General features: G+C 35.5%; 1 long non-coding RNA gene across 1 annotated transcript in view; it reads right to left on the reverse strand.

Moving 5' to 3' along the window:
- The window catches only part of LOC309639220, a 393,647-nt gene that overhangs the window by 287,464 nt on the left and 78,653 nt on the right, over positions 1-27,530 (reverse strand). The window contains exon 2 of the long non-coding RNA XR_014251526.1: positions 487-18,347. This is a non-coding gene — a long non-coding RNA (uncharacterized lncRNA). The remainder of the gene's footprint in view (positions 1-486; positions 18,348-27,530) is intronic.

Here is a 27,530-nt window from a genome sequence, read left to right on the forward strand (position 1 = left end):
TCTCCATAGGCTACTTTTGATTGTTCTAGAACTTCATATAAATGGGGTCACACAGGATGTACTTTTTTGCATGGACTTTTCCCTTTCAACGTCAAGTCTATGAGAGCCATCTTGTTGTGGGCATCTGCAGTTTGTTCATTTTTGATGCTGGGTAGTATCCCAATATATGAAAATACTATAATTTGTTTATCCATAGTCTTACTGATAGACATTTGAGTGGTTTCTAATTTTTGGCTGTTGTGAATAAAACCATTGTGACTATAATTATATGTCATTTCATAAACAAATGTTTTTATTCCTCTTGGATAAATAATTAGGAGTAGATTCACTGAGTCATAGAGTAGGTGTATATTTAGCTTTAAAATAAAAATGACCAATCAGTTTTTTCAAGTGATTGTACCATTTGATATTCCCACCACCTATGTATGAAAGTTCTGGTTCCTCCATATTTCACTTGATATTTTCAAGCTTTATTGTTTCATCCACTCAAGGTCAATCTATATTTTTATGGTTAGTGCTTTTTGTGTCACAAGGTTCAAAGATTTTCAGTACCTTCATTATAATAATTCCTAACTATCTTGTAAGTTCTTCTTTGACTCATGGGTTATTTAAAGATGTCCTCTTTAATTTCAAATATTTAGGAAGGTTTCTGTATATCATAATATCATTGATTTTCAATTTAATTCCATTGCAGTCAGAATAAATATTTTGTAAGATTTCAATTTCTTGAAATTTATGAGATGCATTTTATGGATCGATATATGATCTAGCTTTATAAATGTTCCATGTGCACTTGAAAATAATGTGTATTCCACAGTTGTTGGGTACGGTATTCTGTTAATGTCAATTAGGTCAAGTTGGTTGATAATGTTTAGATTCTCTATATCCTAAGTGAATTTTTGCTTATTCACTCTATTGACTACTGAGAAGTATTAACAATTCGTCTATGATTGCATGATTTATATATGTATATATACCATTCAACCTGCTTACATTTAAATGATGTCTTATAGACAGTATATATATATTTTCCAGTTGATAATTTCTGCATTTTAATTTGAGTGTTTAGTCTATTTTCATTAATGTAATTGTTTATATGTTTAGATTTAAATCTATCACCTGGCTATTTATTTTCTATTCACTTCTCTGTTTTGTTTTGGTTTTCTTTTTTCTATTTTGAAAGGTTAATTGAATAGTTTTAGTATTCTATTTTATTTAGTATCCTATTTTATTTCCTCTACTGGCTTTCTAGCTATACACCTTTTTATTATTACTTTTCCTTGTTGCTTTAGGAATTACAATATGTATCCTTAATTTATCAGAGTATCCTTAGAATTAATGTTTTACCAGTTCACACAACACACTTCCAACTTCACAAATGTAAGAACATCAAATCAGTTCACTTTTATTACTCCACCAATTGTAGTAATATTATTGTCACATATTTTATTTCTACATATATTTTTACTCCACCTTACAATAATGTCATTTTTGCTTTAAAGAGTTTATTTACCTTTTTAAAGATGCAGATGTAGAGAATGGACTTGAGGACACAGGGAGGGGGAAGAGTAAGCTCGGATGAAGTGAGAGAGTGGCACTGGCATATATACACAACCAAATGTAAAATAGATAGCTAGTGGGAAGCAGCTGCATAGCACAGGGAGATTAGCTCTGTGTTTTGTGTCCCCCTAGCGAGGTGGGATAGGGAGGCTGGGAGGGAGATGCAAGAGGGAGGGGATATGGAGATATATGTATACATATAGTTGATACACTTTGTTATACAGCAGAAACACACTATTGTAAAGCAATGATACTTCAATAAATATGTTTTTTAAAAAAAGAGTTTACCTTTTAAAGAAATTAACTGAAGAAACTTTTAAAGTTAGTCTTTTATATTAACTTGCATATTTATCCTTTTTAGTGCTTTTCATTCCTTTTGTAAAAGCAAATTACCATCTGACATCATTTCCTGTCAACTTGATGAATTTCCCTTAAAACTTCTTAGTGTGCAGGTCTGCTAGCAACAAATTTTCTCAGCTTTCATTTGTCTGTAAATGTGTATTTCACTCTCATTTTTAAGGATACTTTCACCACATGTAGATTCTGGTTTAGTGAATTTTTTGTTTTTTTTTTTTTTCTTTCAGATCTTTAAAGATGATCATTCCATTGTCTTCTGGCCTTCATTGTTTCTCACAAAAAATCAACCATCATTCATATTCCACTGCATATAATGTATTTTTTTTCCCAACAATTTTAAATATGTTCTCTTTATCTCTCTGTCTTTGGTTTTCAGCAATTTGACTATGATGTGCCTAAGTTTTGTATTCTTTGTATTTACTCTCCTGCAGCTTTTTATTACAAATGTAGATGACCAATTCCCACTTCAGACCCATTGTATCAAATTTTCTAGTAATGTAACAAGGATCTAAATTTCTAATCAATCCTTAAATTATTTTTATGGACACTGAAGATTAGAGAATCACTAAACTACAGTAATAAAACTAATTGCTATCCTGAAGAAATTTAAGATATTTTATAGAGCTTAGATATATACTCAAAATGTATATTATTAAGATATAAAAATATGCCATATCAGTAGAGATGACTTGTTATGGAAATTCAGGGAAAAAAAAGAAAATTAAATGATAAGAAACAGAAGTTTTTGGGAAGGCATAGCCTTTAAGTAGAACTTAAAAGGTGAGTGACATTTTTATTTGGAAAGTTGGATGAGAATGTCCCCAGTTTAAGTGGGCACCTTTAAACACTATCAGGAAAAATAATTTTACCACCCCAGCACTAATTTTGAAACCTCTATTGCTGACAGAAAATAACTATCAGGAAACATAATTTTAAACACTATCAGGAAAAATAATTTTACAACCCCAACACTAATTTTGAAACCTCTATTGCTGACAGAAAATAAGGGTGAGAGGCCAAGGTCAGGGAATATTTCTAACAGACTTAAATAGAAGGTCTCTGATATTTCAATATTTAATATAGAGCTGTACCCACACACACAACATGTGATAATCCCACACTGAGGAGAAAAAAGAGACCTGGAATGTTTTCCAGCCCATTAACAAAGTGCAATAGCTTCTTATTTTTTTAATGTAACCTAACCTGGATGTCAGGTTGCATTAAGATGCCTTGGGTTACGATGACATAAATAGCTCAACATAATGAAACATGACACTGAGAAATATGAGCATCGATCTGTGGCACTAATTTAAAGACTCACTGGGTTTTGCCTTGATCTGTTTTTATGTCCTCAACCAAGAAATGACACATGGATAATGGGTATTGTCTGCTTTGTTGTTCCTTGGACAGGGCCCATAGAAGAGTTTTTCCATTATTGACACATCGCTGGTATTGACAGGAGGGTTATCATATTCTCTTTCTCATGGACTCTTGTCAAATGGTCATAACTTAGGCAGACAAGAACAGAATCATTCTAAAGACAGTTTTCAGGAAAATGGATTCCAACTGCATCTTCCTCACACTTTCAATCTGCATTATAGAGCTGAAATTTAATCTTAATTTATTCACATAATCAATAAACTATAGTACTAGGCTAGGGGCTAGGGATACAAAGATGACTAAGACCTGACTTCATAGTCTTGTCCAGCATTTATTAAAATATATTTTTCAGAGTTCTTCCTTGATGTAGCCATAAAATCTCTGTGTTTTGGAAATACAGATAAACACATAGCAGAGATTTGGGGGCAAAACTGGAGATTGAACTGATTCAGAAATGCCTGCCTCCCACCCATGCTGGAGCAGTGTAGTCACAGGTCTCAGCTCTGTGAGAACTGGAATTGAGCTGCCTGTAAAGCCTGGGAGTTGTCAAGCATTCTCCTATCCATTAAACAGAGACTAGAAGATTCCACCCATCAGCCTGGGGAAATAACAAGGAATCTTTTTATTTCCCTGATGCTATGGGTATGATCACTCAAAATATTTTGGATACTGAAGACTGCTCCAAATGTAGCTGTGAGTTCCAAATTTATTCATGTGGAATAGAGACCCAAATTGGGAATAAACATAAAGTTGGCCTATAACTTGTGAAGCCTCAAAAGTGGCAAAAGAATACTCTGTTGTTAAAGGATTTTTCCAAGGTACAGAAACTGCTGGACTCCAACAGAAAATAAATTATGCTGATTATAGATAATAATAATAATAATAAATTACAAGCCATTTTAAGAAACAAATCTCCATGAGAGAGAATGAACACACATAATCACACCAATAACAAAAAAGGAGAAATTGCTTAAAACTCTTTTAAAAGATTTAAAAATAAGAATATTAAAATGGCTTTATAAATCCAATTTAACGTTTTCTTAATGTTAGTGCTTTCTGTGTCATGTTTAACAAATTTTTGTCTATTCCAAGGTTATAAATATATTTTCCTATGTTTTCTTCTAGAAACATTGTTTTAATTTTCATATTAGTCATAGAGTAGAAGATATTTTTAATACATATACTGACAAAAATTCCTATCCAGAATATATTAAGAATACCTATAAATCAATAAGAGAAAGACAGACAATCCAATAAAATAGTAGGCAAAAAACTTGAACAGGAGCTTCACCAAAAAAGATATCAAACTGACTAATGGATATTTGAAAAAATGTTCACCATCATTAGTTATAACCTAAATGAAAATTTAAAACACTATGAGATACCACTGCACACCCAGCAGAATGTCTAAAATTATAACGGCTGTTAATACCAAGGATTGGCAAGGATGTGAAGCAACTAGAATTTTTATACAATGATGAGTTTGATTGCATATTGTTATGCCCACTTCAGAAAATAATTTTGCAGAAATGATTAAAGCTAAACACATGTATAACTTATGACTAGCAATTCAATATATAGGTATATAACTAAATGTAATATACTTATGTCTACTTAAGACATACAGTTATAAAAGCTGTTGACATAAAGGGAAGCTCAGTGAAAGGTTTATGGGAACTTTACTATTTTTGCAACATTTCTATAATTCTAAAATTACCTAAAATTAAACAAAATTAACTGTTTTAAAAATACCAGACAGAAGTAATATAAACTTAAGATTCCATTTGTATGGAATTCAACAAGAGTAATCAATGGCTATAGAGAATCCTTTAGGGGAACATTGACTCAGAAGGGACTAAAGGAGCCTTCTCTGGTACTGGAAATGTTTTATACCTTTTTCTAGGTGGTGTTTATATAATATTTGTATAAAGAAAATGAAAAGAAAGAAACAGGGCTGAAAACTTAAACTTGACACAAATAGAATTCATTTATTTGTAAAGATATAATGAATGTAAAGATGTAATGAGATAGGAATTATGAAAAAAATTGTAAGACAGATGAAACACAGAGTAAAAGATTCCATATATATCTTCTGGGGGTTCAGAAGGGGAACAGTAGTACTCCAAGATATAATGTCTGGGACAGATACTTAATTTAATAAAAGATGTCTTTCAATTCAAAGACCACACTGAGTTTTAAATAGAGTAAATTAAATCTACACCTAGTTCCAGTGTGATGAAAGGACAAAGTATCGGAGGAAAAAAATCTTAAAAATTACCAGAATTAAAACTCTCACTATTAGAGTGGGAATTTACAGATTAGCAAGGGTGGCTAGCATAATCCATGTAGCAATGGATTCGAGTTGGGGATATCAGTATGAGCTCATCTTTAACTTAATTTAGATACAGATGATTACATATAGAAATATCTGTTGATATGTGTATATACAAAGGTTAATATTCACACATATGTTTCTTTGCTGTCAGCTTAGAGAGCCTAAAAAAAAAAAAAAAATTCTAATAGTAACAAGCAAATCTGGTGCCCAAATCTTGGTCTTTAATACCATCTCTAATAAAAGGAACAAGGAAGGGTCTTGGAGAAATGGCTAGGATTGGAGCAAGAGGTATAAGGGTGAGCACTAAACATTTTATAGTACTGGAAAGTAAGGAGAAGAAAGCCAAAATCCCACAATGTTGGGCTTATGCCAAAGGAGCACAGAAGCCCACTGGCCAAAGCTGGAATATATAGAGCAACAAAATAAATAGAGTAGTGTTGAATTATAACTCAAAGCATAAAATAAATATCCATGAGTCCATACTGATACAAATGGTTGAATAAACTAATATATGGGGAGAAGAGTCACATTTCCAGTACAGAAGAATTCCAAGTAATTTATGTAGATGGTTCACCTTCAAGGAAGGGAAGCATAACTCCCCACTCTTAAGATGTGGGCTGCACATAATGGCTTTTTTCCAAATAATAAGTCTGGAAAGGAGGAAAGAGTGACTTTACAGTGGAGAAATCTGACAAACACTACCTCAACCAGGTGATCAAGGTCAACATCAACAGTCATAAATCACAGTCAGAATACATAGCCCTGATATGATGTGATGAAAATAGTACTTTACCTCTGTGGTTTCCCTCCCCAAAACCCATATTACCAGTTCTATCATGAGGAAAATATCAGACAATTTCTAGTAATGGGGTATCCTATACAATATCTGATCAGTACTCCTCAAAGTTGTCAAGGTCATCAAAAACAAGGGACGTCTGAGAATCTGCCTGTCAAGGAAACATAATGACTAAATGTAATGTATTATCCTGAACGGGATCTTGGAAAAGAAAATGAACATTAGGTAAAAACTACAATAATCTGAACAGACTATGGACTTTAGTTAATGGTAATGTGTTGATATGGGTTCATTAATTGTAACAAATATGTCAAACTAATGTAAGATATTAATAAAAAGGAGATGTGGGTGTAAGGTTATGGGAACTCCCTGTACTATATTCTCAATTTTTCTGTAAATCTAGAACTTTTCTAAAAAATAAAATATATTTAAAAATACCACCTATAGAGGAATCCCAGTTGGAATGACAGCAAAGTTGACAATAATAGCTATTAGTGGTGATAGAAGATTGATTAACTCAAAGGGATTGATCAAACAAATATATTGAAGGTAATGGATACAGAGTTTCCCACTTTTAGGGAAGACAACTATAAATATATAGAAAAAGCATAAATAAGAATGAAGTCTATGGTATTGGATTAGAATTGGATATAGCAGTATAAATTCACGGTTTTAGAAATAGGTAAATGACATCAATAAGGAGAGAGAGAGAGATATCTAAATGTATGTGTTTACTCACCCACTTCCCCTCCACACATACACATATTCTTTAGCTTGATCCACTTAGAGGGCCTGAGATAAGTGACATCCCAATAAGAATGAGCACACCTGTAATCCAGATCTGGTTTTCTAAATGCTGCTGCCCACTAAAATAAACCAATGTTCCTTGAAGAAACTGCTGATTCCAAGGCTTGGACAGTATAAGATGAAATTGAAACACCTTGTGACTGAAAGCAGGAATATGCTCAAAGAATGATGGGGATGTGTCAAAAGAACAGAGTCCTATTTCTAAGGTTCTTCCACTGACTTTGTCCAGGATAATTTCAGCATCAAAATAAGTAATGATAGTATCTGATCATAATCCATTGAATAAAATTAAGAAGGCATGAATATAAAAATATGAATGAATTCATTGGAAGTTCATTGATTAATGAGTATTTTCAGTCTACATGAAATTCTTAATAATTTTAAAAAGAAAAAGAATAACTTTTTATCATGGAGAAGCCAGACAGGCACCAGGCTTTGTCAAGTGATTAAAGTAAATATTACCAGTAATGAGACAAATCAAAATGGTGCCACTTGTTATGAAGCAATGAGCAGAACACCACATTTCTCTGTGACTTTTCTGCCAAAGATATAAAATCTAGATCTAATCACGAGGAACATCAGGCGAACCCAAATTGAAGGACAATCTTCAAAATAACTGGCCAGTAGTCTTCAAAAGTGTCAAGATAATGAATATCAAGGAAATAATTGAGGAACTTAGTTTGGAAGAAGCTAAATAGACAGGACTGCTAAATGCAACAAGTGACTCTGAACTGAATCCTTTTGCTATCAGTGATATTATAAGGATCCTTGCAGAAAAGTGAAAGGTTATGAAGATTAGATGAAATAATGTACCAATGTTATTTTTCTGACTTTGATGGTTGTATTATGTAGGAAAATGTCCTTTTTTTTTTTTTTTGAAGAAATGAATTCTGAAGCATTTAGGAGTGATGGAACATCCCACCAGCGACTCACGAAGAAATGGTTCAAAGAATAAAAAGTTATTTGTATTGCTAATGAAGGTTTTTTAAGTTTCTTTTAGAATAAAGATTTTTAAAAAATAAGTGAGAGCATCTCTGAGAGGCTGCAACCTGTCCCTCTGAACCTACTGCCCGACACTGCACAGACCTACCCTCAAACCAGCTATAACCAGTATCAGCATGATGCCCAGCAGTAAAACCAGTATTATCAGAACCAGAGCCAGTGGCCCCCATACTGCGGGAGTACTCTGGGCACTCACCAGGTGACACAAGTACAAAGTAACCAGTGTACCCCAGAGGCCCCGGCATCCCCGCAGGCATCTTCCACCCACACCGGTCCTGTGGTGCTGAAGGACCATCCCAGGGCTGTTTCCTTGCCCAGCCTCCCTCCAGCCCACTGCCTCCTTTCTGAGGGGCTTCTCCCTTCCACGCAGAGTCAGGCATTTTTCTCTGGATTCAAACTGGCAACAGTGGCTTTTTATTTTCTGTTTGCCCCCACCCCTCTTCCTCCCTACTTCCTTTTTGGCTCAGGAATCCTTCCCTCTCCCTTGGTCTTACGTGGCTGAGGGGAGGGCCCCATCCTGTTCATTCATCCCAGCCCTCCTCCAGCCCCTCAGCTCCTCAGATCTCATGCAGTTGGTTGGAAATTCTTCCAAGAGATGTTTTACTGTCTGCTTTTCAGGATTAAAATAATAATGAACTTTAAAAAAAAAAAAAAACCACAAGTTTAAAAATCAAACCGCAGAGCGAGGAAGCAATGACGTATTTTTTGATAATTACGTTTTTTGTTAATTTTTATAACTCATCCATTTTTACTGTGAATCAGCTATTGATATTTCATCAAAATAACTATTTCTTTGCTGAGTTCAGGTGACTGAAGTAAAGCCGTGTCTTGGAAACAAAACAAAACACACCTAAAACAAAACTGTACAATCATCTTTAACATAACTTTTTACATAATGTCTCAGTTCCCTGTAACTTTGCACACAAACTTCTGTGTTGAATTGAATTTTAACTGTTTTTTGTAGTATTTGGAGAAAGTGTGACTATTGAATTTGAAACCTTTAAAGAAGAAAATATGAGAGCAAAATAAAATTTTTTTCTGGCACAGACTACAGGATTTTATTATAAGCAAACTCTCCCTCTATGAGAGAGCTCTTAAAAGACAGACTTTGTATATCAATGGAGAGAGACTGGGGGGAAGCTAGGCTTTGCTAATAAGAAAAGTCGTGGGTAGCTGGAGCTTGGCCCCATGTCCTCTGCACTCCAGATCCAGCTGCCCTCAGAGCAAAGTCAGAGATTCAGCTCGGCAGCACCACACTTCACTTTTGCTCACAGTTCATTGGCCAAAACAAGCTTCCCATCCAGGAGGGAGGGAAGTATAATTCTATGACAGGAGAGACAGTCAATATTTTGAATATATCTCCCACAGCTTGATAAGAGGAAGGAGTGGCATGCAAGGAAAATATCAAATAATTAATATAGCAAGCATGATTGTGCATTAAAAGTATTGCCAGAAAATAATGAAAAATATAAATTGGGGTTTTAGAAATAAGGCAAGAAATATAAGACAATGGAAAGTGAAGGAGACATGAGTTTTAAAGATTCAAGGTCTTCATACATTTTGGCTTAAGAATAAGAGTAAGATTAACTTTTAATTATCTTGGGTAAATGTGCATTTCAGACACAGCCATTAAGAACAAAAATATAGCGAATTCCCTGGCAGTCTTGTGGTTAAGACTCTGTGCTTTCACTGCTGTGGCCTGGGTTCAATCCCTGGTGGTATAATGTATACTTTTTTATTTCAGTTGATTAAAAATGTAGTATAAAGAAATCATGTCTAACCCAATAGAAGTCAGAGTAGTAGATTAAAAAAATATAAATTAAGATAAACATAGTAAAGTGAAAAATGCAATATAAGATAACAGAAGCAAGTTTAAATATTCAAACCCCAGCTATGGACCAAAAGATTTCCCTATTTACCATCAACATAGAGGCCAATATTTAAAGTGGAGGTAGACCCTTAACCTGGGTCAGGTTGCCTGCAGACTTTGAGAAACCTTGGAAGTTTTGCTCTAGCTCAAGGATTTTCACCAGTAACACAGATAGCCCCAAAACTCTTAATAAAATGTGTCATTTGTAATTTTAAGAGTTGTAGCATGAATTCAAGCCAGGTGCAATTTGTTTACAGAGCAATCTTACAGAGGCTTTTATCTAAATGTTTATGGTGCTTAAATGACACACAAAGGCATAATACTTAATTTAAAAAAAAAAAAAAACTAAGAAACTATGAAAGAAACTTAGGAGTGAAGCAAGAGCAAAAAGACAAAAAAGAAAAATGTAAAAAACCTTAAAAACTTAATTTTTGAAATTTAAATGATGTTTAAAATTCTACTCTGGGCATTAGTGAATTAGAATTAAGAATTTAAAGATAATTAAGAGAAATAAGGATTTTTCTAAAAAAAGTCATTGAGGCCCTGGAAAATAGGATGAAAGATTTCTAGGAAAGAATGGAAGAAAGGGTAAAGAATATTTAAGAAGGTAATACCTGAGAATTATCCAACATTTAAGAAAACCAAAATAAAAATATCTAACGGACATTCTCAGATTTAAAAGAAACTTCAAAAGAAAGTTAAACTATGGAACAGTGTGTGTGTGTGTGTGTGTGTATTATATATATATATATATTTTAGATGAATACATGTACTCATACTATATATACTATAGATTATTATTTATTTATTCATTCATTTAAAACTTTAAAAATCTACTCCAGGTCACATAGAAGCAAAACTATAGGATATCAAGAATTAAATGACAATTTTAAAAGCTTTCAAAAATTGACAGATTACTTTTAATATAGGAAATGATAATTAGTATGATAACAGGTAAAATTCCCTTTAGCAACCATAGGTGCCAGAAGATAATGGAATAATATATTAGAAGTACTAAAGGAAATAACTGTAAACCTAGAATTACAGAATTGTAAAGGATTGTAAAACAAAGGCATAATTTAGTCACTCAGCAGATAATCTTCTTTGTGTTTACTGTTTCACCTCCTGTCCTAGTCTTTGGAATATAGCAGGAAACAAAAGAGACAAAGCCCCTTTTCTCAAGCTTCTTTTCTATGAGGACAGACAGACAATAAATATACACTACATCATGAAGTGATAAGTGCTATCAAAAAGAAAAGGCAGGATGAGGGATACAGATTGGTGATTGGAACATGTCATTTATGAAGAGGCATAAAGGAAGCCTTTTTCAAAGATATGACATTTGATGAAACACCTAAAGGAATCTAGAAGTTATCCATACAATTGTCTGAACCAATGAATTCCAAATGGAGGACTCAAAATGCCTTTTAAAGAAGAAGAAGAGGAGGAGGAGGGTGAGGAGGGGAAGAAAAAAGAAGAACTCAAGGTTTTGGCCAGAGGAATTGATAAAATGGAGTTGTCATCTATTGTGAAGGAAAAAAAACTGCAGCAGATGCAGATTTGTACATTAAAAACTTAGAGGCTGCTTCTGTACCTGAGATATCCAATAAGACAATTAAATGAGGAGTCATGTAGGCAGCTAGATATAGGAATCTGGAATCCAGGGGAAACTGTTGGAACAAGAGATACATGTCAGCATCTATTTATTAAAGCTGTGTGTCAGGTATGAATAGCAATAAAAAGAAACATCTCAGAACTGCACCCTGGGGAATGCAGGATGTACAAGTAAAAAAGGTGGAAAGAACCAATATAGTAGCCTGCATTAACAGAGGCCAGCGAGGTTGATGGAGAACCCAGAGAGCAGTACTGTAAACATGAAATGTGGAATGTATTCCACAAAGGAAGAAGTGGTAAACTGTGTCCAATGTTGCTTATAGGTCAAAGAAGAGGAACACAAAGACATGACCATTGGATGTGGCAATGGAGGTCATTACTTAATAAGAACAGATTTGATATGTATATGTATAACTGATTCATTTTGTTGTAAAGTGGAAGCTAACACACCATTGTAAAGCAACTATACTCCAATAAAGATGTTTAAAAAAAAAAAAAAGGAAAGCAATGGAATCACCTTTCCTAGAAACTGTTGAAAAATACAATAAACGTTCATTTGTAAAGTTAAAAAAAAAAAAAAAAAGGACAGATTCGGTGAACTGAAAGTAACAATGACCTGACTAGGGAGGAGAAAAAGCAAACAGCATAATGTGGACAACTCTCTCCAAGAGTTTTCTTGAAAAGACAGTTTCAGTTATATAAGTGCTGAGTTTATTACCCATAGACTCTAGTCATAAAAATTATTAAGGTATCCACTTCAGCCAGAAGAACATGTACTTAGAAGAAAGTCTCACAATGATAAGCACAGAAATGGTTTTTAAATATTAATAAATTTAATTAGCTATGGATTATAAATAAATTTAACCTTTATTTTAAAAAGTAAAAATAATTTCTTAATAAGATACAGGGGAGGGCTGTTCAATGAAGAAATATGGCATGCTAAAACTGACAGAATTTTCAGAACAAATGACTAAAACATAATTATAGTGGAAAATTTAAAGCATATTTTTCAGGGACTGACATATGAAAATGACAATAAATCTTTACCAGTATGGAAGTTTTGAACAAAAAAATTAAAATATTTATCTAATGGACATTTGCACAACTCTCCTCAGAAAAATAGAGATACATGATGTTTTCAAGTGCATATAAAACATTTTTTAATTCTTCATATGTGAATAAAGTCACAAAGCTAGGTTCAGCCAATTTCAAACACTCACTATCATGAAGGATATATTCATTGATCACAGTATCACTAAATTAAAAATTAAGAGGAACAAGACAATTAAAAACAAGCTCAGACTGTTTTTATGATTGCTCAACATTTTGTGGGTTAAAAAGAAAATTATGATAGAAAATATAGAATGTTTTGAAAGCAGCTTTTAGCTATAAAAGGATTAATTTAAAATTATAATGATGAAAAATAAATGAATTAACTTTCAACTCAAAAGCCTGATAAGGAAAAGAATAAAGCTTTAAAAAGTAGAAGGAAATGAAAATGATAAGATCAGAGAGTAATTAGTCATTAGTTGCACTTCTATAATGTTTATAATTAAATAGAAAAAAAAAACAAGAAATGCAGAGAACCAACAAAATTTAAAAAGTTATTTTTTGAAAAAAACTAATAAGATAAACTTCTAACTTGAACACATAAAAAATCAAAGGTAAAAAAGGCAAAAATAAACAATATTAGTAATTAATAAGAGAATTAATAAGGGATCAATAGATATATGAGATAAAAAAACAATAGACTAATATTTCCATAATTTAAATTTTAACTTATGTACATTTTATTGTTCCAAAACATTTGTTAGAATGAAAATAAGATTTTTAAACATGAGAAAAAAAATACATAAAAACTTTGACAATGAAATTGAAACAGAGAGAAACTGTAAATACAGAAAAGTACTCTAGTGAAAATAACATACAGATGCCAAAAATGAGATAATCAATTTATTATAAAAATTATTTTAAAGAAGGGAAAAACAGTAAAAGGACATCAATTTTTTTTATTATTCTAGTGTAACTTTGACACCACAGTTGGACAAGGGAGTTTCAAAAAACTTATAAACTAAATCTTTTATAAATATAGGTACAAATATCATAAATAAAGCATTAAGACTTTGAACTTTATGTGTATTTTAAAAGATTGCATCATTACCAGGTAGCATTTTACTGAGAAAGCAGGATTATCTCAAAATCAGAAACATCAGTTTATCGTTTATTGACAGATTAAAGGAAGAAATAATATGAAATACCAATCAATGCAGGAAAATCATTAGCTCATTCAAATTTTTAAATTCTTAAGTTAACTTAGAATACTTAAGTAGGGACATCCTTAAACTGATAAAGGATATCTATCAAAGCTTCCAGCAAACATCGAACTTAATTGTGAAAGTTTAGAATCACTTTCATGGATGTTAGAGAAAAAAATAAAGAAGCATGTTATGATATTGTCATTCAACATTGTACCAGAACACCATACCAATTCAATATGACAAGAACAGACGTAAGAAGTGTAAGAATTAAAAAGAAAGTGGGGGAGACCTTCAAGATGGTGGAGGACTGAGACGTGGAGATCGCCTTCCTCCCCACAAATACATCAGAAATACATCTACATGTGGAACAACTCTTACAGAACACATACTGAATGCTGGCAGAAAAACTCAGACTTCCCAAAAGGCAAGAAACTCCTCACATACCAGGGTAAGGCAAAAGAAAAAAGAAAAAACAGAGACAAAAGAATAGGGACAGGACCTGCACCACAGGGAGGCAGCTGTGAAGGAGGAAAAGTTTCCACAAACTAGGAAGCCCCTTCACTGGCGGAGACGGGGGTTGGCAGGGTGGGGAGCTTCAGAGCCATGGAGGAGAGCACAGCAACAGGGGTGCAGAGGGCAAAGTGGAGAGATTACCATACAGAGGATCAGGGCCAACCAGCACTCACCAGCTTGAGAGGCTTGTCTGCTCACCCGGCAGGGTGGGTGGGGGCTGGGAGCTGAGGCTCTGGCTTCGGATGTCAGATCCCAGGGAGAGGACTGGGGTTGGCTGTGTGAACACAGCCTGAAGGGGGCTAGTGCACCACAGCTAGCCAGGAGGGAGTCTGGGAAAAAGTCTGGACCTGCCTAAGAGGCAAGAAACCATTGTCCCAAGGTGCGCAAGGAGAGGGGATTCAGAGCACCACTTAAATGGGCTCCACAGATAGGTGCGAGCCACGGCTATCAGCACAGACACCAGAGACGGGCATGAAATGCTAAGCCTGCTGCTGCAGCCACCAAGAAACCTGTGTGTAAACACAGTTCACTATCCACACCTCCCCTCCCAGGAGCCTGTGCAGCCCGCCACTGCCAGGATCCCGTGATCCAGGGACAAATTTCCCGGGAGAACACACGGCGCCCCTCAGGCTGCTGCAACATGATGCTGGCCTCTGCCTCTGCAGGCTCATCCCGCATCCGTACCCCTCCCTTCTCCCGACCTGAGTGAGCCAGAGCCACCGAATCAGCTGCTCCTTTAACCCCGTCCTGTCTGAGGGAAGAACAGACGCCCTCAGGTGACCTACACACAGAGGTGGGTCCAAATCCAAAGCTGAACCCCAGGAGTTGTGCGAACAAAGAAGAGAAAGGGAAATCTCTCCCAGCAGCTTCCGGAGCAGTGGATTAAATCTTCACAATCAACTTGATGTACCCTGTATCTGTGAAATACCTGAATAGACAACGAATCATCCCACAATTGAGAAGGTGGATTTGGGAGTAAAGATTTTTTTTTTTTCCTTTTTCTCTTTTTGTGTGTGTGTACTAGTATGCTTCTTGTGTGATTTTCTCTGTAGAGCTTTGCTTTTAACATTTGTCTTAGGGTTCTGTCTGTCTTTTTTTTTTTTTTTTTTTAGTATAGTTAGTTTTTAGCGTTTGTTATCATTTGTGGATTTGTTTTTTGGTTTCATTGCTCTCTTCTTTCTTTTTTTATTACATTTTTGTTTTGTTTTTAATAATTATTTTTTATTTTTTATTGAATAATTTTTTATTTTATTTTATTTTATTTTTTCCTTTTTTCTTTCTTTTCTTCTGAGTCATGTGGCTGACAGGGTCTTGGTGCTCCGTCCGGGTTTCAGTCCTGTGCCTCTGAGGTGGGAGAGCCGAGTTCAGGACATTGGTCCACCAGAGACCTCCTGGCTCCATGTAATGTTAAATGGTGAAAGACCTCCCAGAGATCTCCATCTCAACGCTATGACCTAGCTCCACTCAACGACCAGAAAGCTACAGTGTTGGACACCCTATCCCAAACAACTAGCAAGAGAGGAACACAACCAAACCATTAACAGGCTGTCTAAAATCATAAGTTCACAGACAACTCAAAACACACCACTGGATGCGGTCCAGCCCACCAGAAGGCAAGATCCAGCCTCATCCACCAGAACACAGGCACCACTCCCCTCCACCAGGAAGCCTAGAAAACCCAATGAACAAACCTTAGCCACTGGGGGCACACACCAAAAACAACAGGAAGTACGAACCTACAGCCTGCGAAAAGAAGACCACAAACACTATAAGTTAAGCAAAATGAGAAGACAGAGAAACACACAGCAGATGAAGGAGCAAGGTAAAAACCCACCAGACCAAACAAATGAAGAGAAAATAGGCAGTCGACCCAAAAAAGAATTCAGAGAAATGATAGTAAAGATGATCCAAAATCTTGGAAATAGAATGGAGAAAATACAAGAAACGTTTAACAAGGACCTAGAAGAAGTGAAGAGAAAACAAATGATGAACAACACAAAAATGAAATTAAAAATTCTCTACAAGGAATCAACAGCAGAAAAACTGAGGCAAAAGAATGGATAAGTGATGTGAAAGATAAAATATTAGAAATAACTACTGCAGAGCAGAATAAAGGAAAAGAATAAAGAGAATTGAGGACAGTCTGAGAGACTTCTGGGACAACATTAAATACACCAACATTCAAATTATAGGGGTCCCAGAAGAAGAATACTAAAAGAAAGGGACTAAGAAAATATTTGAAGAGATTATAGTTGAAAACTTCCCTAATATGGGAAAGGAAATAGTTAGTCAAGTCTAAGAGGCACAGAGAGTCCCATACAGGAGAGATCCAATGAGAAACATGCCAAGACACATATTAATCCAAGTATCAAAAATTAAATACAAAGAAAGAATATTAAAAGCAGCAAGGCAAAAACAACAAATAACAAACAAGAGAATCCCCATAAGGTTAACAACTGATCTTTCAGTAGAAACTCTGCAAGCAAGAAAGGAGTGGCAGGACATATTTAAAGTGATGAAAGGGAAAAACATGCAACCAAGATTACTCCACCAAACAAGGATCTTATTCAGATCTGACAGAGAAATTAAAATATTTGCAGACAAGCAAAAGCTAAGAGAATTCAGCACCAGCAAACCACCTTTACAACAAATGCTAAAGGAACTACTCTGGCAGGAAACACAAGAGAAGGAAAAGACCTACAATCACAAACCTAAATAATTAAGAAAATGGTAGGAACATACATATCAATAATTACCTTAAATGTAAATGGTTTAGTGCTCCAACCAAAAGACATAGACTGGCTGAATGGATACAAAAACAAGACCCATATATATGCTGTCTACAAGAGACCTACTGCAGACCTAGGGACACATACAGACTGAAAGTGAGGGGATGGAAAAAGGTATTGCATGCGAATGGAGATCAAAAGAAAGCAGGAGTAGCAGGACTCATATCAGACAAAATAGACTTTAAAATAAAGACTGTTACAAGAGACAAAGAAGGACACTACATAGTGATCAAAGGATCAATCCAAAAAGAAGATACAACAATTGTAAATATTTATGCACCCAACATAGGAACATCTCAATACGTAAGGCAAATGCTAACAGCCATAAAAGGAGAAATCGACAGTAACACAATCATAGTAGGGAACTTTAACACCCCACTCTCACCAATGGACAAATCATCCAAAATGAAATAAATAAAGAAACACAAGCTTTAAATGACACATTAAACAAGATAGACTTAATTGATGTTTATAGGACATTCCATCCAAAAACAACAGAATACAATTTCTTCTCAAATGCTCATGAAACATTCTCAAGGATAGATCATAACTTGGATCAAAAATGAAGCCTTGGTAAATTTAAGAAAATTGAAATCATATCAAGTATCTTTTCTGACCACAAAGCTAAGAGACTAGATATCAATTACAGGAAAAAATCTGTAAAAAATACAAACACATGGAGACTAAACAATACACTACTTAATAACAAAGAGATCACTGAAGAAATCAAGAGGTAATCAAAAAATACCTAGAAACAAATGACAATGAAAACATGACTACCAAAAACTTATGGGATGCAGCAAAGGCATTTCTAAGAGGGAAGTTTATAGCAATAAAATCCTACCTCAAGAAACAAGAAGTATCTCAAATAAACAACCTAATTTTACACCTAAAGCAATTAGAGAAAGAAGAATGAAAAACCCCCAAATTTAAGAGAAGGAAAGAAATCATAAAGACCAGATTAGAAATAAATGAAAAAGAAATGAAGGCAACAATAGCAAAGATCAATAAAACTAAAAGCTGGTTCTTTGAGAAAATAAACAAAATTGATAAACCATTAGTCAAACTCATTAAGAAAAAAAGGGAGACGACTCAAACCAATAGAATTAGAAAGGAAAAAAGAGAAGTAACAACTGACACTGAAGAAATACAAAGGATCATGAGAGATTACTACAAACAACTATATGCCAATAAAATTGGCAATCTAGAAGAAATGGACAAATTCTTAGAAATGCACAACCTTCCAAGACTGAACCAGGAAGAAATAGAAAATATAAACAGACCAATCACAAGCACTGAAACTGAGACTGTGATTAAGAATCTTCCAACAAGCAAAAGCCCAGGACCAGGTGGCTTCACAGGCAAATTATATCAAATATTTAGAGAAGAGCTAACACTTATTCTTCTTAAACTCTTTCAAAATATAGCAGAGGGAGGAACTCTCCGAAACTCATTCTTCGAGGCCACCATCACCCTGACACCAAAACCAGAAAAAGATGTCACAAAGAAAGAAAACTATAGGCCAGTATCACTGATGAACAAACATGCAAAAATTCTCAACAAAATACTAGCAGACAGAATCCAATAGCACATTAAAATGATCATAAATCATGATCAAGTGAGGTTTATCCCAGGAATGCAAGGATTCTTCAATATATGCAAATCAATCAATGTGATACAACATATTAACAAATTGAAGGATAAAAACCATATGATCATCTCAGTAGATGCAGAAAAAGCTTTTGACAAAATTCAACACCCATTTATGATAAAAACCCTCCAGAAAGTAGGCATAGAGGGAACTTACCCATACGTAATAAAGGCCATATATGACAAACCCACAGCCAACATCATTCTCAATGGTGAAAAACTGAAACCATTTCCACTAAGATCAGGAACAAGACAAGGTTGCCCACTCTCACCACTATTATTCAACATAGTTTTGGAAGTTTTAGACACAACAATCAGAGAAGAAAAAGAAATAAAAGGAATCCAAATTGGAAAAGAAGAAGTAAAGCTGTCACTGTTGGCAGATGACATGATATTATACATAGAGAATCCTAAAGATGTTACCAGAAAACTACTAGAGCCAATCAATGAATTTGGTAAAGTTGCAGGATACAAAATTAATTCACAGAAATCTCTTGCATTCCTATACACTAATGATGAAAATCTGAAAGTGAAATTAAGGAAACATTCCCATTTACCACTGCAACAAAAAGAATAAAATACCTAGGAATAAACCTACCCAAGGAAAAAAAAGACCTGTATTCAGAAAACTATATAAGACACTGATGAAAGAAATTAAAGATGATACCAACAGATGGAGAGGTATACCATGTACTTGGATTGGAAGAATCAACATTGTGAAAATGACTATAGTACCCAAAGCAATCTACAGATTCAATGCAATCCCTATCAAATTACCAATGGCATTTTGTACGGAACTAGAACAAATCATCTTAAAATTTGTATGGAGACACAAAAGACCCCGAATAGCCAAAGCAGTCTTGAGGGAAAAAAACGGAGCTGGAGGAATCAGACTCCCTGACTTCAGACTATACTACATAGCTACAGTAATCAAGACAATATGGTACTGGCACAAAAACAGAAACATAGATCAATGGAACAAGATAGAAAGCCCAGAGATAAACCCATGCACCTATGGTCAACTAATCTATGACAAAGGAGGCAAAGATATACAATGGAGAAAAGACAGTCTCTTCAATAAGTGGTGCTGGGAAAACTGGACATCGACATGTAAAAGAATGAAATTAGAACACTCGCTAACACCATACACAGAAATAAATTCAAAATGGATTAAAGACCTAAATGTAAGGCCAGAGAGTATAAAACTCTGAGAGGGAAACATAGGCAGAACACTCTATGACATAAATCACAGAAAGATCCTTTTTGACTCACCTCCTAGAGAAATGGAAATAAAAAGAAAAATAAACAAATGGGACCTAATGAAACTTAAAAGCTTTTGCACAGCAAAGGAAACCATAAACAAGATGAAAAGACAACCCTCAGAATGGGAGAAAATATTTGCAAATGAAGCAACTGACAAAGGATTAATCTCCAAAATTTACAAGCAGCTCATGCAGCTCAATATCAGAAATGCAAATAGCCCAATCTGAAAATGGGCAGAAGACCTAAATAAACATTTCTCCAAAGACGATATACAGATAAACAACAAACACATTAAAAAATGCGCAACATCACTAATCATTAGAGAAATCCAAATTAAAACTACAATGTGGTATCACCTCACACCAGTCAGAATGGCCATCATCAAAATATATACAAACAATAAATGCTGGAGAGAGTGTGGAGAAAAGGGAACATTCTTGCACTGTTGGTAGGAAAGTAAATGGATCCAGCCACTATGGAGAACAGTATGAAGGTTTCTTAAAAAACTAAAAATTGAACTACCATACGACCCAACAATCCCACTACTGGGCATAAACCCTGAGAAAACCATAATTCAAAAAGAGTCATGTACCACAATGTTCAGATAAAGAACATGTAGTACATATATACAATGGAATATTACTCCGCCATAAAAAGAAATGAAATTGAGTTATTTGTAGTGATATGGATGGACCTAGAGACTGTCATGCAGAGTGAAGTAAGTCAGAAAGAGAAAAACAAATACCATATGCTAACACATATATATTGAATCTAAAAAGAAAGTATGACGTACCTAGGGACAGGACAGGAATAAAGATGCAGATGTAGAGAATGGACTTGAGGACACGGGGTGGGAGAAAGTGTAAGTTGGGACGATGTGAGAGAGTGGCATGGACAAATATATACTACCATATGTAAAATAGCTAGTGGGAAGCAGCCGCATAGCACAGGGAGATCAGCTCAGTGTTTTGTGACTACCTAGAGGGGTGAGATGGGGGGGGAGATGCAAGAAGGAGGGGATATGGGGCTATATGTATATGTATAGCTGATTCACTTTGTTATAAGGCAGAAACTAACACACCATTGTGAAGCAATTATAGTCCAATAAAGATGTTAAAAAAAAAAAAGAAAGGGACAAAACTGTCTTTCTTGCAGATACAGTTTTCTTTTAGATTACTACTGGCAAATATGGATGCTTTTAATTTTTTAAAAGTATATTGTTAATTGTCTGTGTAAGTTTTCCTGGATTTTCTATGCAGACTGGGAAACCAATACTGAATGTTTTTTTTTTTGTTGGTAACACAAAAACTGGGGGGAGGGGAGTAGGATTTTACTTTCTTGGCAGTACCTTCAAACTCAAGTGCAATCCTTTTTATTTATTTATTTTAAATTTTTATTGGAGTATAGTTTATTTACAATGTTGTGTTAGTTTTTGCTGTACCGCATAGTGAATCAATTTTATATATACATATAGCCACTCTTTTTTAGATTCGTTTCCCATATTGGCTATTACAGAGTATTGAGTAGATTTCCCTGTGCTATACAGTAGGTTCTTATTAGTTATCTATTTTATATATAGAAGTGTGTATGTGTCAGTCTCAATCTCCAAATTTATCCCACTCCTTTCCCCCCTGGTAACCATAAGTTTGTTTTTTTACATCTGGTACTCTATTTCTGTTTTGTAAATAAGTTCATTTGTACCATTTTTTTAGATCCCACATATAAGCAATATCATATGATATTTGTTTGTGCAATCCCTTTTAGTTTTTAAACTGGAGGCTCCTAGTTTGGGCATCTGAGATTTGATGAACATGACTGTGTTCATCCTTTTTATTCCCTTCATTTTTTTTTTCAGTTAATATATGTAAATGGGGTCATTTTAAAACTCACTCATATTTATTGAAACGTTGTTGCTTGAACCCACCCTCTTCACAGTCGTTGGAGTATTCCAGATTTGTTCAAAATGTTTTTTTCGCCCTGGAAAATTCAGATGTGGAGAAGTGTTCTTTATTACAGCCATAGTACATTTCAGATGAGTCTCATATTCTATACTTCTCTGAAAGCAGAAAGATTACATTCATCACTTTAGTGACAGCTGAACCTGTTTTGCTTTTAAAACACCAGTCACTCCACTTTGGATAATTTCAGCACTTTTGGTGAGGAAAGTTTCAAAATTATGGTTTTTTGCACAACACCTTTCCTTGGAAAACTTGGAGATCTTTGACAAAGAGCTTACCTAATTCTACCAGGCAGTGGGGAATTGGAAGATGACAAAAACCACTAGGAGACAAAAAAGCATATATTCTTATATTTGGGGCAGAGGAGTCAGAAATATGTTTGGTATAGAGAGAATGAAAAGGAACATTAAATTTAAAAATATACAAGTAGAAGATAACGGAGAGAATTTCTTTGGGTTTTCTCACATCCTATATGCTCAAATACAGATATTAGGGAGAAATCTGGGAAATATCACCTCCACTGTTTCTGTAGGTTAGTTCCAGTAGTCCTTTCAATCCGGGATCCTGTCCTAAATTAGCCCCCTGGAGTATGGTCTAACAGGATGTGTGTTGATGTTACAATTCTTGAAATTATTTCTTTAAGGGAAGGGTTTACTCCTCCTCACAAGTCTCTAATTTTTCTTCAATACTCCAAGATGGCTTTATCATTTAGGAAAACTTTCCTCTTTGAGAAATGGCTCCCATAAATTTACATCCAGATATTTAGAGAAGGGCTTTTTTTATCTTACCTCTACCAAGATATGAAGAATGGACTCCCTCTTGTGAGAACACCAGAATCACAACTAGCTGCTGGACAATCATCGACAGGAAGACATTGGAACTCACCAAAAAATATACCCCACATGCAAAGACAAAGGAGAAGCTACAATGAGACAGTAGGAGGGGCGCAATCAGAGCAAAATCAAATCCCATAACTGGAGCGTGGGTGACTCACAGACTGGTGAACACTTATACCACAGAAGTCCACCCACTGGAGTGAAGGTTCTGAGCCCCACGTCAGGCTTCCCAACCTGGGCGTCCGGAAGCAGGAGGGGGAATTCATAGAGAATCAGACTTGGAAGCCTAGTGGGAATTGATTGAAGGACCTTGACAGGACTAGGGGAAACAGAGACCCCACTCTTGGAGGGCGCACACAAAATAGTGTGTGCATTGGGACCCAGGGGAAGGAGCAGTGACCCTGGGGGAGACTGAACCAGACCTACCTGCTAGTGTTGGAAGGTCTCCTGCACAGGCAGGGGGTGGCTCTGTTTCACCATGGGGACATGGACACTGGCAGCAGAAGTTCTGGGAAGTACTCCTTGGCATAAGCCCTCCCAGAGTCTGTCATTAGTCCCACCAAAGAGCCCAGATAGACTCCAGTGTTGGGTTGCCTTAGGCAAAACAACCAACAGGGAGGGAACCAAGCCCCACCCATCAACAGTCAAGTGGATTAAAGTTTTACTGAGCTCTGACCAACCACAGCAACAGTCAGCTCTACCCAAAACCAAAGCCTCCCATCAAGCTTCTTAGATAGCCTCAACCACCAGAGGGCAGACAGCAGAAGCAAGAAAAACTACAATCCTGCAGCCAGTGGAACAAAAACCACATTCACAGAAAGATAGACAAGATGCAAAGGCAGAGGGCTATGTACCAGATGAAGGAACAAGATAAAACCCCAGAAAAACAACTAAATGAAGTGGAGATAGGCAACCTTCCAGAAAAAGAATTCAGAATAATGATAGTGAAGATGATCCAGGACCTCGGAATAAGAATGGAGGCAAAGATCGAGAAGATGCAAGAAATGTTTAACAAAGACCTAGAAGGATTAAAGAACAAACAAACAGAGATGAACAATACAATAACTGAAATGAAAACTCCACTAGAAGGAATCCATAGCAGAATAACTGAGGCAGAAGAACGGATAAGTGACCTGGAAGACAGAATGGTGGAATTAACTGCTGCAGAACAGACTAAAGAGAAAAGAATGAAAAGAAATGAAAACAGCCTAAGAGACCTCTGGGACAACATTAAATGCAACAACATTTGCATTATAGGGGTCCCAGAAGGAGAAGAGAGAAAGAAAGGACCAGAGATAATATTTGAAGAGATTATAGTCTAAAACTTCCCTAACATGGGAAACAAAATAGCCACCCAAGTCCAGGAAGAGCAGAGAGTCCAATACAGGATAAGCCCAAGGAGAAACACGCCGAGACACATAGTAATCAAATTGGCAAAAATTAAAGACAAAGAAAAATTATTGAAAGCAGCAAGGGAAAAATGACAAAAAACATACAAGGGAACTCCCATAAGGTTAACAGCTGATTTCTCAGCAGAAACTCTACTAGCCAGAGGGAGTGGCATGATATACTTAAAGTGAGGAAAGGGAAGAACCTACAACCAAGATTACTCTACCCAGCAAGGATCTCATTTACATTTGATGGAGAAATCAAAAGCTTTACAGGCAAGCAAAAGCTAAGAGAATTCTGCACCACCACACCAGCTCTACAACGAATGCTAAAGGAAATTCTCAAAGTGGGAAACACAAGAGAAGAAAAGGACCTACAAAAACAAACCCAAAACAATTAAGAAAATGGTCATAGGAACATACATATTGATAATTACCTTAAACGTGAATGGATTAAATGCTCCAAACAAAAGACACAGGCTTGCTGAATGGATACAAAAACAAGACCCATCTATATGCTGTCTACAGGAGACCCACTTCAGACCTAGGGACACATACAGACTGAAAGCGAGGGGATGGAAAAAGATATTCCATGCAAATGGAAATCAAAAGAAAGCTGGAGTAGCTATATTCATATCAGATAAAATAGAATTTAAAATAAAGATTGTTACAAGAGATAAGGAAGGACACAACATAATGATCAAGGGATCAATCCAAGAAGAAGATATAACAATTATATATATATATGGACCCAACATAGGAGCACCCCAATAAATAAGGCAACTGCTAACAGCTATAAAAGAGGAAATCAACAGTAACACAATAATAGTGGGGGACTTTAACACCTCACTTACACCAGTGGACAGATCATCCAAATTGAAAATAAATAAGGAAACAGAAGCTTTAAATGACACAATAGATCAGATACATTTAATTGATATTTATAGGACATTATATCCAAAACAGCAGATTACACATTCTTCTCAATGTGCACAGAACATTCTCCAGGACAGATCACCCTTTGGGTCACAAATCAAGCCTCAGTAAATTTAAGAAAATTGAAATCATATCAAGCATCTTTTCTGACCACAACACTATGAGATTAGAAATGAATTACAGGGAAAAAAACGTGAAAAGCACAAATACATGGAGGCTAAACAATATGTTATTAAAAAACCAAGAGATCACTGTAGAAATCAAAGAGTAATTCAAAAAATACCTAGAGACAAATGACAATGAAAACAGGATGATCCAAAACCTATGGGATGCAGCAAAAGCAGTTCTAAGAGGGAAGTTTATAGCTATACAAGCCTACCTAAAGAAACAAGAAAAATCTCAAGTAAACAATCTAACCTTACACCTAAAGAATCTAGAGAAAGAAGAACAAACAAAACCCAAAGTTAGCAGAAGGAAAGAAATCATAAAGATCAGAGTGGAAATAAATGAAATAGAAACAAAGAAAACAATAGCAAAGATCAATAAAACTAAAAGCTGGTTTTTTGAGAAGATAAACAAAATTGATAAGCCGTTAGCCAGACTCATCAAGAAAAAGAGGGAAAGGACTCAAATCAATAAAATTAGAAATGAAAAAAGAGATGTTACAACAGACACCGCAGAAATACAAAGCATCCTAAGAGACTGCTGCAAGCAACTCTAAGCCAATAAAATGGACAAGCTGGAAGAAATGGACAAATTCTTAGAAAGGTAGAACCTTCCAAGACTGAACCAGGAAGAAACAGAAAATATGAACAGACCAATCACAAGGAATGAAATTGAAACTGTGATTAAAAATCTTCCAACAAACACAAGTCCAGGACCAGATGGCTTCACAGGTGAATTCTATCAAACATTTAGAGAAGAGCTAATACCCATCCTTCTCAAACGCTTCCAAAAAATTGCAGAGGAAGGAACACTCCCAAACTCATTCTATGAGGCCACCATTACCCTGATACCAAAACCAGACAAAGATACTACAAAAAAAGAAAATTACAGACCAATATCACTGATGAATATAGATGCAAAAGTCCTCAACAAAATACTAGCAAATAGAATCCAACAACACATTAAAAGGATCACACACCACGATCAAGTGGGATTTATCCCAGGAATGCAAGGATTCTTCAAAATAAGCAAATCAATCAATGTGGTACACCATATTAACAAACTGAAGAATAAAAACCATATGATCATCTCAATAGATGCAGAAAAAGCTTTTGACAAATTCAACACCCATTTATGATAAAAACTCTCCATAGTGGCTTCCCTGGTGGCGCAGTGGTTGAGAATCTGCATGCTAATGCAGGAGACATGGGTTCGAACCCTGGTCTGGGAAGATCCCACATGCTGCGGAGCAACTAGGCCCGTGAGCCACAACTACTGAGCCTGCGTGTCTGGAGCATGTGCTCCACAACAAGAGAGACCACAATAGTGAGAGGCCCGTGCACAGCGATGAAGAGTGGCCCCCGCTTGCCGCAACTAGAGAAAGCCCTAGCACAGAAATGAAGACCCAACATAGCAATCAATCAATCAACCAATCAATCAATAAATCGTTAAAAAAAAAAAAGTCTCCAGAAAGTGGGCATAGAGGGAACCTACCTCAACATAATAAAGGCCATATATGACAAACGCACAGCAAACATCATTCTCAACGGTGAAAAACTGAAAGCATTTCCTCTAAGATCAGGAACGAGACAAGGATGTCCACTCTCACCACTGTTATTCAACATAGTTTTGGAAGTCCTAGCCTCGGCAATCAGAGAAGAAAAAGAAATAAAAGGAATACAAATTGGAAAAGAAGAAGCAAAACTGTCACTGTTTGCAGATGACATGATACTATACATAGAGAATCCTAAAAATGCCACCAGAAAACTAGTAGAGCTAATCAATGAATTTGGTAAAGTTGCAGGATACAAAATTAATGTACAGAAATCTCTTGCATTCCTATACACTAATGATGAAAAATCTGAAAGAGAAATTATGGAAACACTCCCATTTACCATTGCCACAAGAAGAAAAAATACCTAGGAATAAACCTACCTAGGGAGACAAAAGACCTGTATGCAGAAAACTATAAGACACTGATGAAAGAAATTAAAGATGATACCAACAGATGGAGAGGTATACCATGTTCTTGGATTGGAAGAATCAATATTGT

Source organism: Balaenoptera physalus, assembly GCF_965194825.1.
Source record: "Balaenoptera physalus genome assembly, chromosome: 12".
NCBI lineage: Eukaryota > Metazoa > Chordata > Mammalia > Artiodactyla > Balaenopteridae > Balaenoptera > Balaenoptera physalus.